The following is a 14,048-nucleotide window of genomic DNA, read 5'->3' as shown; positions in this document are numbered from 1 at the left end:
CTGAATCTGTCCCAGATATATAGAATACTTAAACCTTTGTATCCTCTAAACCTACAGTTAGAGCTCTCATAAATGGTGAAGAATTACATCAGTCTTCCACACACAACTCTTACAGCTGTTGAATGCCTACAGTATGCTGCACACAAGTGATAAAAGTGTGTATGTGTGACACTATGTCTGCTTGGTAGCGGAAAGGGAGAGAGAGATGCTGAAATACTCAATTCTACTATTAAATAATGACTTGCTTATGAGACTCACTGACCTGTTAAATGCAAACATCTGGTCTAGGTGTTCAGGATCCAAATGAATTACCCACCAAAGACTAACCAGGCATATCAGACCTCTACTCACTCCCAACAACCAAATCACCCAATATTTCACTTGTAGAAAAAGTAAGTGTTTTGTTAAAATGGGGCTAGTCAAATAAAGGCTTTTTCCAGTACTGACAATAAGGCTTTATGATTTGTGTTACTGTATTAATCAGCAATGTTCTGTTGCTATTCTGCTAAACATACCAAAAGCTTCAGTTTTCTCATGACTTTCCTCAATCACACTCTGATCCCAGCCTGTCTGATAATTTATAGACAGGTCTTTCTGGAACTGGGAAAGAACAAAAGTCAGAACTATGGAGAAGGGTTTGTTTATCACTTCAATTTAATATACACTTCTGTGTGGGTCAGTATTAAACAACTTATGCATGGTTTTGAAGCAGTTGTGATAAATGATAGTGCCAAAGACTTTACTGATACTAATCTGAGACCAGGTTACTTGCAGTTGTTCTATTTTTATTACCTTAATGGGCATATGCCAGACTTGGTTCGCCACTTACATGGCTAGTTGCGGCCATGCCACAGAAGCTTCAATGTTGGTCTGTGACAGAACAGCTCACGTCTCTGTGCTTGCTGACAGCTGAAGAGGAAGAATGATCAGTATGCCTCTCTTTGCTCTTGCCTTGTCTGATATCTATTTTCAATACATTGTTTTGTTGCTGCTCTATGGATCACTGGGAGACAACTAGTCTTGCCTTCGGGAAGGCAGAAATCAGACCACTGGCTCTGTGTTGCAGAGAACAAAGAAGAAAGTGTGTGCCACTGCTGGGTGTTTGGCATTTGATTAAATCATGTTTTCTCAGAAGCCTGAATTGAGCTTCCCTCCCTAGAAGGGCAAAAGCTGTGCCTATGTAAAAACCAGGTGGCTGCAAATCCTGTCTAGCCATGCTTAGGTCTCAATTATCCAGTAAGGCATCTGTGTCTCCTATGGTCCTGGGTCTTTTAACCCAGGGGGAGAGACTAGATTATTCAAGTTAGAGAATATGAACTGGCTGCAGCAGTCATAGCAAAACTCCTGCCTCCAGCAGGTGAGCTGAATGGCTTTTTCTAACAGGAACAGTAGTTGTCTCCTGGCACTACCTGCAGAATAACATCTGCTAGGAGGCTGGCAAAGAGCAGTGGGAAGAGTTGGCTCTGTGGATTATAAACCTTGGATGCCTTCTTATCCAAATTTTGTAACTTTCTCCTGCTAGTAAGCCAAGTGTTGCTTAAAAATAAAGGAATATGTTCTCTCACATAAAAAATGATCACTGGAAGGAAACTCTTAACCCTGATGTTAACACAGTTAAGCTTCCTTTGTCCTGGTGAAGGAATGCAGAGCTGTGTGTGAGGATGTGAGGATGGGGAATAGAGAACAGGTGGAAATATACTTTAGCAAATGCATGACATCTACCTTCTTACATGCTGTCTAAGCGAGAGATGCTTTGGTAATGACTATACATAATTTTCTTTTCTTGTCCACCCCCACCCATCTTCCTCCTGACCTGCATAACTTATTCTATTCTTAATTCTCACCTTCTGGCAATACTTTGTAAAAATGGTCTACATGCGCGCTAGTCTATAGCTGGAGAAACTAGCAGAGAACTGGATGCAAAAGAACAATATTTAAGAAAAAATCACTGATTGTTAGTAATGCCATACTAACTAGTTGTATCTTCTCTTTATATGTTTTATCCATTTTGTTTTATTTATTTATTTTAGATTGTTGGCATGCTGGAGCAGGAGCTGCATTTTATTATGGCTTTTTAAAACTACACTGAAATTGCAAATAAGAGAGTTTACATCAATCAGGAAAATGAAAATGATTTTACAAAGAGGGACATCACTGTACTTTTTTGGGACTTCAAGTAAATTTTATGTTACTAAACAGTCAAAAGTCAAATCTAGGCTGTAATGCAAAATTAGCAGTTCATTATGTACTTTTCAAGAAAAGTTATGCATGAAGGTGGAGCCATAGTTATGAAAGCTTTAAAATCTTACAGTGAATTGACATCAACGGCAGTGAAAAAATTACTTTATTTACAGACAGGAAATCTTCTCAGATAAACAGATTGATAGCTGTTTAACATTTCCTGTTGATGCTGTTCCTGTTTTCCAGTTACTCTTCAAACAGGCTGATTTAAAAATGCTAATAGGTGGATTAACATTGTGCCACAAAATGCTATACAAGGTCTCCAAACACAAATATGTAAAGCTAAGCTAGTTTAGTAACCTAATTTAATAACTGATATTTAAATATACTTATAGACAATGCAATAAACCTAAACAATTCACATACTAGTGCTGTTTATCCTCTGTGAATCTGTTTTCAATAGCTGACTTGTTTAACCAACATAAACAACTCCTTTATTAAATCATGTATAATTTTGGAACTTGGGTTAAAACATTCCCACAATATTTGGTGCAGATGTTGTAAAGTTGTAAAAATCTGCAGAAAATCCAGTTTTAAAGCTGGTTATTTTAGGATTAAGAACAAGATGAGTAAACTGAATGAATGTCAAACACACTATAAATTATGAAAACATTAAGCAACTGCTTTTTACCTTATTTGCCTTTGTGGTGAGGGTAACAAGTACGGGGACAATGGGGAATCTATCTGATCACACATCACCTGACAGACTTTTGAAATATTGTGGATTAAAGTCCAGCACTGGCGCATACAAAGTCATTCTACAAAATTGTTGAATACTATAGGTACCACCATTTTTTAGGTATCATCAGTGTTTCTTTTGTGGTTGAGTTTCTTCAGTGTTCACATGCCCAAAGATACCTCCAGTCCCTGTACCTGTTTCTTCCCTTTGTTGAGTGGAATTCAGGACCCAGAAGGACTAGAAACTTCTTCAACCAATTTTTCTCACCCTGCACTATCCTCCCAGCTACCTTTCCTTCTACCAGTTCTGCTATGTGGCAAGGGGAAGGTTGTCCATTACTTTCCCAAATATTCATAAACAATTTACTGTTCCCCTCAAGTATGGTCAACCAATCTCACAACTGTGAGGGCAGAAACAACTCTTTCTTAATTCTGACCTGACTGATTCTTACTGCTTACCTGAGATACCAGGTCTAACACTTTGGGCCACATTCACACTCTGAGCAAACCTGAATAAGAGAGGACAAAGGGCCATGCTTTTAATGTCACCAAGCTTGTGGGGGCTGAAGAGCCAGCCCAAGAAGATCCTGTTGCACTGTCCTGAGGGCCAACCCCTGCACCACAGACTCTCTGGTTAGGGTGAGCAAAAATCGCCCCCAGAGGCCTTTGCAGTTCTATGTTAATTCCTTGTTGCCCATTAGTCCCTTCCCTCATGCTCCGCTCCTGAGCCTGCATCCCATTGGTTACCAATTTTGCCCCACCCTTCACCTTCCCTATATACAGCCCTGTTTTTCCCCAGTTTGGGGAGCTTCTGTTCCTGACTCCCTTCGCAGAGGACCCTGCTCTCAATAGGGGCTACTAATCTGTGGAACGCCATACAGAGCTCCAGTATCTTTCTGCACATTGCCTGAAGGAAGAAGCCAGAGCCGAGTATCACACACCAGGCTGGGAGAAGGGCGTGCCTGTGCTTCTGAGCCATTCTTAGGATGCTCTTCAGGAAGGTCACGGTACCCTTACCACCACCCCGCCACTGCGGCACAAGTGAGGTTTGAGGCTTGTGGTGTGATGGTAAATTGAATAGAGCAGCCTCACATTTTGTATTGTGTTCCTGTAGCTGGGCACGTGGAGGGCTCATGCAATTCTTCATTGATGCTGGGACATGTTCTTGAGCTGTAGTGTAGCTTCAATTATGTTTGGAATATGATAATTTGTAAAACTACCTCTGAAAATACTGACTGAGTGAACAGTGAAAAATTGTTTATAAGCTGTGCATGTCAAGGAGCACAAACTCAGGGGCTGCCTGTAAGATGCTGTTTGGGGCATTTCTGTGCCCAACCCAAAATTTCTTTACAAGCTTCCAATGGGAAATACAGTGTCATAGATTATGTACCAAGGGAGAAATTTAAGGAACTTCAGTTGAAGTGGTAGCCTGGTCAGGGTCCTTGATGAATGAAAAAAATTCAAGGTACTGCAATAAAATCTCAAAATAAATAGTGATTTTTGTTTTCAGTTTAAACACTTCAGTATTTTGATAAATCGCTAAGAAAATACAAAACCTAAATCAGAATGTGTCCTCTTCCTCCCATGACCAGGAACTGGTGTATCACATGTGGATTAAGTAAAAAGAAGAAACCTCGTGAAAGAAGAAGAAAGTCGTGTGAGTGATTCACTTTATTAACTCTAAGTTAAAGAAAAGCTATATTTGAACATCCATTTTCCTGTAATTTTGTGCATGCATGCTATACAGGAACAGATTAATTATGATTGTGAAAGTCTACGTAAGTGAATGGTAAGGGAACAAATGTACAGGAGTGCTGCCTCTGAGTTTGCAAGCTGGAGCACTCCAGCTTGCAAAGTCAGAGTTGGAAGTCTCTTTGATGACTGAAATAGCTGAAGGTACCGGAATGTTTCAGTCAAAGACAAATTTTGGTAATTCTTGCCATTGGCAGCTACTGATCATGTCTATATGTTACACAAGTATCTTCAAAGATTCCCCAAGATAAATGAGTGTGAATAGCTGCTCATGGTTAAGCAACATCCATACTTTATCCTTCCATCTGCCAGCCTTTGCCAGCCTTAAATCCCTATCCCCTAGCACACATTCCTAAATTTTCCCTTCTTCAGACACACACTTAAGTTTCTCCCTCTTTCCTGCCTACGCTATCAAGTGGATCTAGGGTGCGTGAGGACTCCTGAGAAGTATTTAATAGATGTGGTCATATTTACTCCTGTCAGCTGCACTGAAAGTTATGAAATACCTCTGCCACCACCACCACTGTTCCCTCAGAGAAACTTGCTGACAATTGCTTGAAGGGTGGCTATTTCCCATTGTGCTCTATGACAGTAAAGCCAAATGACCCCAGGGAGAAGGATGACCTCATAACCGGTGAGGAGATGCAGACAAGAGAATCCCATTAAGAACAAAGAGACAGAAATGCCACTTGAAAAATCAGAGCCCACTGAGGTCAGCTGGGAAAGAATAAGGGGAGATGGCAGCCATGTTGAAAGGCATCTTCAACAAGGCAGTGTTGGACTTTTCTACTGACCAACTTTGTCATGGAGACTGTTTGTTGATGAAAATTAACATTAAAATATCTAAATCACTGAATTTTATAGATTTTTTTCAAAACCTAGCAATTATATAGGGGGGTTAGAACAACCTCCCTATTTTAAACAAATGTGGCATTCTGATAAGTCCCCATCTGTGAGTGAAATCATGCAGTTGGTCTCCAAATTACTTTAAAAGTTATTCTTGCAAATAGGATGCACTGGCTGTTGAAATAGAAAAAGAGTGTTTTATTCCATGTAATGGATCTATCTCAAATAAAACAAAAAACCCCAAACCAAACCAAAATGAAAGACTGTAATCTGAGACACTGAGAGACAGTGAATAAATTAATTTGTGGGTAGAATAAAATGATGCAAAGACATGGACATATTGTTTATGTTATAACTTTACAGAATTGATCAGAAAATAAAAATCAACTACTTTATTTGTTGAAGAGTTTTTTTGCTTTTATAGTGGAAATGATGATTTATTTATAGGCCTGCCACTAACTGCTGCTAGAACCTAGTGTTCCTTCTCAAAATTAATACCTATAAATAACTGACATTAGGGAGAATAAAATCCATGGTCCTGTATACATTGTATTTGTACATCTTCTTTACTTATTTTCTTTGTGTTTTGACCTATATAATTTTCCTCTCGATGGCTAGACAAATTTAACTTTCGCAAATTAAAACTTGAGATGACATTTATTTCTCTAAAATACGTAGTTTTGAGACCATAACTAAATATGTTATGAATTATAACTGCAGTCCACTGAGTTACATACTCGCTTGACAGAAATAAATAAATGTTAGCTAGAATCAAATTGTAGAACTCAAAGTGTACTGTCTTAAAAATAAATAATTAAAAGCCTAGATATTTTCTTTGAGATGTATTGAACCAGGATAAAAAGAAGTGCATCTTTCATGAAATTGAATTAGCTTTCACACACCTATTTGCAATTTTCACAAAGGCAAAAAATCAGGAATACTGTTAAAAGCATCTGCTAAGCAGATACTTGTAAAAGACTATGAATCATTTCTGTGTACAGTACACAGCTTTAAAGGAAGATTTTTGATGCATTAAATGTTGATCCTTGTAATCCTGGTTATTCTTTCTTGTCTCAGTTGTTTATTTCTAGTTACAAGGTCATTCAGCTCTTTCTGTATCTCATGTTGAATTTGACATTAGAACCATGAAACATTAATTTTCCTTTCTTTTAGCTGAACTACTTATTGTAAAAAAAATCCTTAAAACATGTAGATACAAATTATTTTGAGCTTTAAGAAAATTCGAACTGATTTTGGAAAAAAAACTTTATAATTTTTCTGCCTGAAATCTTCTTTCCCATGATATGCATTATGACTTGGCTTTCAGGACCATCCTTATTTAATTATGCTGTTTTAAGTCAAATATTGAGATAAATTTGGAGCTTTTCCAAAATACTTCCCTGAGACATAATCTGTTCCTTGTTGCAATATTTTTTTTGCTCTGAAAATCTAACTTTCTCTTGTGATAATTTCAAAGTAAATTTTTAGTTTTAAGTTAGATGATCAAACTGATCAATCTGTACTCTTAACCAAGAAATGAGCAAATACAGCAGTAACATTTTTTGTTTGTTCCTGAAAAAAATGTTTTGCCAATACTGCAGGAAGTACAGTTTTTTCCCTATTATTTTTAGCTCCAGAAATTTAAACTGCAATCCTGAAATCTTCATGTGGTCTACATCTGCATGATGAAATTACCTTAACTGGGACCAATTGCTTCTTTTTCTAAACAGCTACCTAAGTGTGTTTGCAAGATTGGAGTCTTAGAATATTTTCATTTTAAACAATACGATAACAGCAATCTGTAATGGTGACTCGAGACTGCCATTCATTTAGAGAAATGGAATCTAATTTGTTTCAGCCAGGACTAATCTTTCTCTTGAATGAAAACAATGGGTTTGGCTTTTTGTTGTTCACAGTGTTGTTTTAAAAGAGCGCTTGGTCACTTTTTGAGAGGGATTATATGTTATATTGCCTATGATAGCAGTGGATTCAGTTTGATGCCTTTGACGACCCCCTTCAATCTTGTGCTTGTATATTAACCCAGTCATTATTATTGCTGCTGTTTTGATAGATATTTTTTGTTATGTCCAAAATTTTAATTGGTGTATTGTCCTGCATAGCAGCACACATGTTACACTTAAAGTGTTGGCTGACAAGAATTCTACAAAAGTAACCTGCTAGAAGAGACATTCAGTGATTAACAAATTTACTGGTATATTCTTGCTATGACAAATAGGGAACACAACTGTATCCACTGCTTTTCTCTTTTTTTTTTCTAGGTTATCCTCTTTAAAAAGTGTACCCTGTAGGTGTTCATGTTAGCTGGTATTTCCTTTCAGTGTCTCCAGTAAGTTATCCTTTCATTGTGGGTAAGTAAGAGTTTGCAAAACTTTGCACCCTTATTCTTAAATTAAATACTGACAAGGAATGGAAGTGTAAAGCATGCTAATAAGCAAGACCTCCCTGTGGGAACCTGTGATAGAAGACTGTTTCACATTGAGAGGCAGACAGTGCTGTTGACACAGGCTGTCAAAAAGGCTTCATGTCTTTGAAAGAAAATCTTAATCTTCTTTATTCATGTGTGAACAGGTCCAGGCCTTCATCCCGTAGCTCATATGCATTGACTGTTTAAACTGTGGGTTGCTAGGCTTTGGGTAGGGTTTGTTTGCTTGTGTCTACATTGTACGAATGGATGAGGACTGAAAATTAAAATCTGTCTGACACAGAGCACTGCTTTTCTGTCTCTGTTTGAAGAGACATGGCAACCCAGGGTGAAATGAAAAGGAATTTTATTGAGCGCAAAAACCGCTCAGTGTTTAAATGTTGGACGCAGGAACTGAATGGTCAATTTGGGAGGCTTGTAGGTTGTTTATAGACATTGGGATGGCTGTCAATCACAGTACAATGGTGAAATTTGTGTTGGAAAAAAAGTGCTTTTTAGTGACTGAACTCCTGTTTCCTGTTAAAATGCTCACATCAACAAACAAAAAGAGGTTTTGTCTGAAGTTTACAAGCAAGAAAATTTCAGAATAACAGAGATGCTGCTACTGTTGTGGCATCTTTTGATCATTGCGGCACTAACTATTTAACATTTAAGACCAAATTTTACGGGGAAAGATCCTATTGCTCCATGGATCAGATTCTGATCTACTTCTGTGGCTTATAAATCAAGAATAAAATCCAGGAATATGTAGATTAAATGAATGGCATTATGGTATTGAAAAGCAGTATGACTGTGGGTTCTGAAACTTTGTGTATGTCTGTGCTTAGATATGTTTTACATGTTCTCTATATGTTTATAAATCAATAACAAGGAGAAGCAGAAGATAAATAGCACCTATAAAAATGTAATCTCTTCCAGCACTTGTTAGTAACAAGTAGAGGGAAAAGCCTTATTTCAGAAGCAACTTTCCCCTTTCCATTTATTGTTAAAGCTAACTGGAAGCATTTTGTTACTTCATTTTACAGAAACTTATCTCAGCTATAATATTTCATGCTGAAATTTGGCCAAATGTCAAACTTGCCACCATAGGCTTTGGAATAATTTTAAAAAGAAAAAAATAATAGAGGGAACTGAAGGAAATAGAAAATAAGACTGTTTTAACAGAATCAAATTTAAAGTGTTAGTGCTGTTGGCTTTTTCTGGTTTTATAACATGAAAAAGCATGTTTTACAGAACACTGGCTGAGAACTCAGACCTCAAAATCTGACATAAAATGTGGTTTCTGGGCCCCTGTGGGATTCGTAGGAGGAAAGAAAAAGAAGACTGTTTCTCTCATTTCAATTCTTTCACCTCCCAGCATTTCAGCCCCCAGCCTTAGTGGCAGGGGAAGCAGGGAGGCTCAAAATGGCCAAGGCAGGACAGAGCTACCATCTAAGTGATAGTTCATTAAATTCTTACTCACTTTATGACCATTCAGCCCTTATATTTTCCATAATCACTGGGAGCGCATAGAGCATTGGAATGTCATGCAGTTTTCTGGTTCTGAACAACAGGGCTCTTCCTTTGTGTTCACCTTCATATTTTCACTAACTTCCTCAATATATGTATATGTGTTTACAGTACTTTTCGTGTCTTTCTGAGCAGGTTTTTCATTGGTACATGCAGTAATAAGCTACTTGCCATTTTGTAGACATGTGTGTATAGTTAATCCTGAAATAGCTACCACTTTCAAATGTCTTCATTACTTGTTTGATGCTTCTCCTTTAATATAAAGCCTGTGATGTAGATAGTTACTGAAATATTCATCATGAGGAACTTTCTGTAATTTTTAAATGAGCGAGTACCTCTGCAGACAGTCTCAAAACTAAATTTTCTATCTCTTTGCAGATTTCTGAAATTTGTTGTCTATTTACCTTTTCCAATCTTTGCCTAATTCCTTCAGTAGCATCAGTTACAGAGCTTACACAAACCACCAAAATTTAGTCATATCACTGCTTTCCAAACTGGAATTTCTGTTTTTTGAGATGCATCTTTCTTTCAATTTAAATTTACCATAGTAAAGCATGTACAGCCCTAATTCATTGTTTAATAATTGGCTATTTACTGCAACTCTCTCTCTTTTCAGGTTTTGTTGGCTTGACAACAAGCCCTAAGATAAACTGTTGTGGGTAACTGCACAGAAAAACAGAACTGGAGTTTACATTTGGAGAGAGAGTGAATTTTTTTAATCCCTGTATTATATACAGGAACTATACAGGCACTCAACCTGCTCAATGGAAATTCACAGAGGGATGTCTCACCTGGAAGTTCATTTTCTCTTCTCAAGTATCCCACATTGCTTGTTGCAAAAGAGCTTTCCTCCTTCATTCCCTTCAGCTGCAGCTGCATTTATCTTCAGCAAGAATACAGCTGCATGAGTGAAATGCTGTGGGGTTTTCCAAGCACTGTGCTTAGCTGTACTGCCACACTCAGCAGCTTTAGGTGATTTGTATTACCTAGCTGTATGCCATTTTCCTCTCTTCTGTAAAATGAGATCAGCGATAAGGTTTCTGCATAAAAGCAGCGATGAAAACTGATTTTATGAAAAGCAAAGTTGCTGTTGTTTATTACTACTCATAAGTCTCAGCTGAGTAAAGCATTTCAATTTCTTTATAGTTTCCTTCACCAATACATCAACACAACTTGTGTTGCTTTCTCTGTGCATGACTAAGAGGTAAATATGTCTTCTCTTGCAGAAAAGTAGAACATTTACATTTTTGTTTTCACTCATCATCTTCCATGTTAACTCTTGTAAGGTCCTACTATTTATTAGTCTCCCTGATTTAATCCCTTAGAAGTATATGTCAGTATAAGCTGTTCTTGCTTGATCAATACATTATTCTTGTTTATTACCAATCTACCGCCCTTTAGCATGCTCGATAGATACAGCTGCCCCTGGAGTCAGCTTCCTCCCAGGTTTGTCTCCTTCTGTCCAAGGTCTGCTCCCTTTGCCATCAGGAAGGTCAAATGCAGAGCTTTCTTAATATGCTAACCCTATTCTTGTTCTATTGATTTCTTCCTCTATGCTATGACCAGCTTTTGAAGTCTTGATTTGCCAAGGTCTTCCCATCTTAAAATGTCTCCTAAAGACTGACCTTTTCTACAAGTATTGTAAAAGGAAACCATTGCTCTTCTTTCCAGGTGTGCTTTAGTCTTTCCTCTGCATTGTAGGGTCCTTGGGGTCAGGGACTGGGTCAGATTCTCTGAATATGGACAAGAGCTTTATTTTTTAAGGAATTTTATCTGGTATAGAGGAGCCACTGCAAACTGGACAGCTAGCTAGGAACTGTATGCTACATACAGTGGTCAAACAACAAACTACATCTTTCAGGCAGCAAGTGTTCCTCTCCCTCCCCCCTTCCTCCAGGCTTTATTCTGGAGGTCTAAGTTTATAACAAAAGAAACAAAAAGGTTTTTATATAAATGGAAAAGCAAATGGAGCCCAGCTCATGTTACAACTCAGCCTTCTGACAGCCCGGAATGGAGATCTGCCCTAGTTAGAGGCCTCTCTTTGCTCTGAACTGCAAGGGAGCTTTTAATATTCCCTCACTTGCTTTGAGTGCTCTCTGATTAGACCTTCACCTTCAGCTCAGTCTTAACCCAAACTGTACATTTGGCAAAGGTTGCTGCAACAGTTTTGTCTGTACAGTAACTGCAACAGTGGAGCCATTATCCACTGCCTCAGTGTTATTGGGGTATAAATAAGAAGCAGGGTGTGTATGCACAGCGTTGTGATAGCTCAGAAAACTCCACTGTGTTGCAAGTCCTTTAAAGTAATATAGCGAGAAAGTATTTCAACTTTCCATTAGTCATAAAAGCCACATTTTTAATATGCATGATTAAATTTAGTCAGGAAGATAAATGTGTGTTGTTTTTTCTCCTTTTTTTTTCTTTATGAAAGAGATTAATGGAAACAACCCAACACATTTGGTGTTGGTGCTTAAATATGTTTAAATTTAAGAGGGTGCTTTAAATTAACAAAGCAGGTGGCAGAATGACTAAACTCAACCTTCATATTCAGGTGCCTAATTTTAGGCAAGGCAGTATTAGTAGGATTAAATATCTTTTATTGGACTATTTAGAAAAAAAACTCAGACTTGGGAACACAAATCATTCTCTTTTTAGGTGCTTGAAACTTTAGAGAAATCATTCATGCTGTAATAGATGGTCTGTGCTGAAAAGAAACCACATTTGATACTTTATTTCTTGCAGGCTTTCTGCAAGCCATGTAACAAAGGTAGAATACAATTTTAAAAGCAAATGCCTGGAAAAGCTGCAAGATGTAGTGATGCCTGAATTGAGAGCCACAGATTGCTGCCAGATTTTGAGGCTGAATGATTGTCGTTTTATGTTAAACTGACTTGTAGATGACAATTTTTTTGCTATTTTTGCCTATTTTAAAAATAATTTATTCCTTTAAAATGAGAGCTTCCAAAATTTTATGGTTGTAAAATAATAAAGATTTTGGAGGGGGTGTGGGAAAATAACTAGAGTACTCTATGGCTCCCAAATAAAATGGAAAGTGTGGTCACTGGCAAGAACAATTTGAATCTGGTATATTTCCTGAAATAAATCACTATCTGGCTTCTTGTATAGTTATCTCAGTACATAAAAATTTGTGAAGAGTAGGAGAAGCTTGGGCAGGTCTATTCAGAGTAATAACATGGCATACAGAGCATCACACAATCCTTCCATGCAAGGTTCATCCAATGTCATAAGCTCTTTTCTAAACTTTCTTTGCCCTTTGTTATGCTTTCTGCCTTTGCAGAAGAGAGAAGCATGAGGAGATTTCAGGGATATTATTTTCTCTAGTTTTATAAAGGACCAGATAAAACCCCGTATGACCTTTAGAGCTGCAGGTGACCCTGTGATGAATGCTGGGCACATCATAGTATTGTGATGTGTCCTTTCCACTTAGAGCCCATAAAGTCTAAGTTCCCAAAATGAGTAGCTGCAATCTTATGCTAGTGAAGAAACAGATGGATGTGCCACTGATGTTTGGAGCCAATAATTTTCAAGATGCCAACTTCCATGCATTGTAAAAATGGCTAATTGCTTTGCTTTCCTAACTGCCTTTCACTTGGTGGGATGCCATTGGCCTTTTGTTAGTTGGCTATTTTGTTAGTGCTCTGCACTCTACACCCCTGCTTCTGTTTCTCTGGATGTTAGGCAGTGAGTTATATATTCACTTGAGAGACAACCCTCCCAGTTTTGAGAATGAATGCAAAAGAGAAGCTGGATAAGCACTTTGTTTCTCTTTAAATTTGAAATCTACAAAAAGTAATGTGTAGCGTGTGTGTGGAAGAACCTTCAGTTTCTACTAGCAGTACAAGGATTTATGGGGGAAAGACTTCTTTAGAAGACTCTTGCTGTGTCATGAGAAATAGTATAGATAGATATACAGATCTATCTAATTTTTATGCCTGTACACTCCTCCTTAAAAGGATTGCCAGCTTTGTCAAACAGTGAGGTTTCGGTACAGTTAGCTTTTCTTTCTCCTGGGAAGAATACATTGACTTTGACTGGTTTGCCCTTTGTGAGCCTGGTCTTAAGGACTCTGAATCTCATCCTAAAACACACTCTAGACAGCAAAGTAGAAAATGCGTGCTCATTGCCTGAGCACTGCCCTGTTTCTGCTAAAACTAAGACTTCATTCTATATTGTAATAGGTCTGGCAAAAGGAAGCCAAGAGCCTCACAGGGGGCCAGCAGGTTTTTGGATCTCAGTTGGAGTTTACTTGTGAGCTTTTTCTTAATATCACAATGGGCTCTTGCTGTGTCCTTCTAATGCCTCAGCAATGAAGTCAGGGTGTATTATGCCATCTGTCCAGGAGTCAACACTACAGGTCAAGCTAATTTAAACTGGCACTTTTCATCTCCCTATGCTTGTATGCATTACATTTAATAGTTTAAGTGAGTGATTGTATCTCCTGACCCTGCAACAAAGACAAAGCACATGTTTGTATTTTTTCATTATCTCTAGTTGTCAGGAATAAGGACATTTGATCCTTTAATGAAAAATATGGTTTAATCAGGGACTGATACACAAC

Source organism: Lonchura striata, chromosome 1 (assembly GCF_046129695.1).
Source record: "Lonchura striata isolate bLonStr1 chromosome 1, bLonStr1.mat, whole genome shotgun sequence".
Lineage (NCBI taxonomy): Eukaryota > Metazoa > Chordata > Aves > Passeriformes > Estrildidae > Lonchura > Lonchura striata.
Note: the sequence above shows the minus strand (reverse complement) of the source record.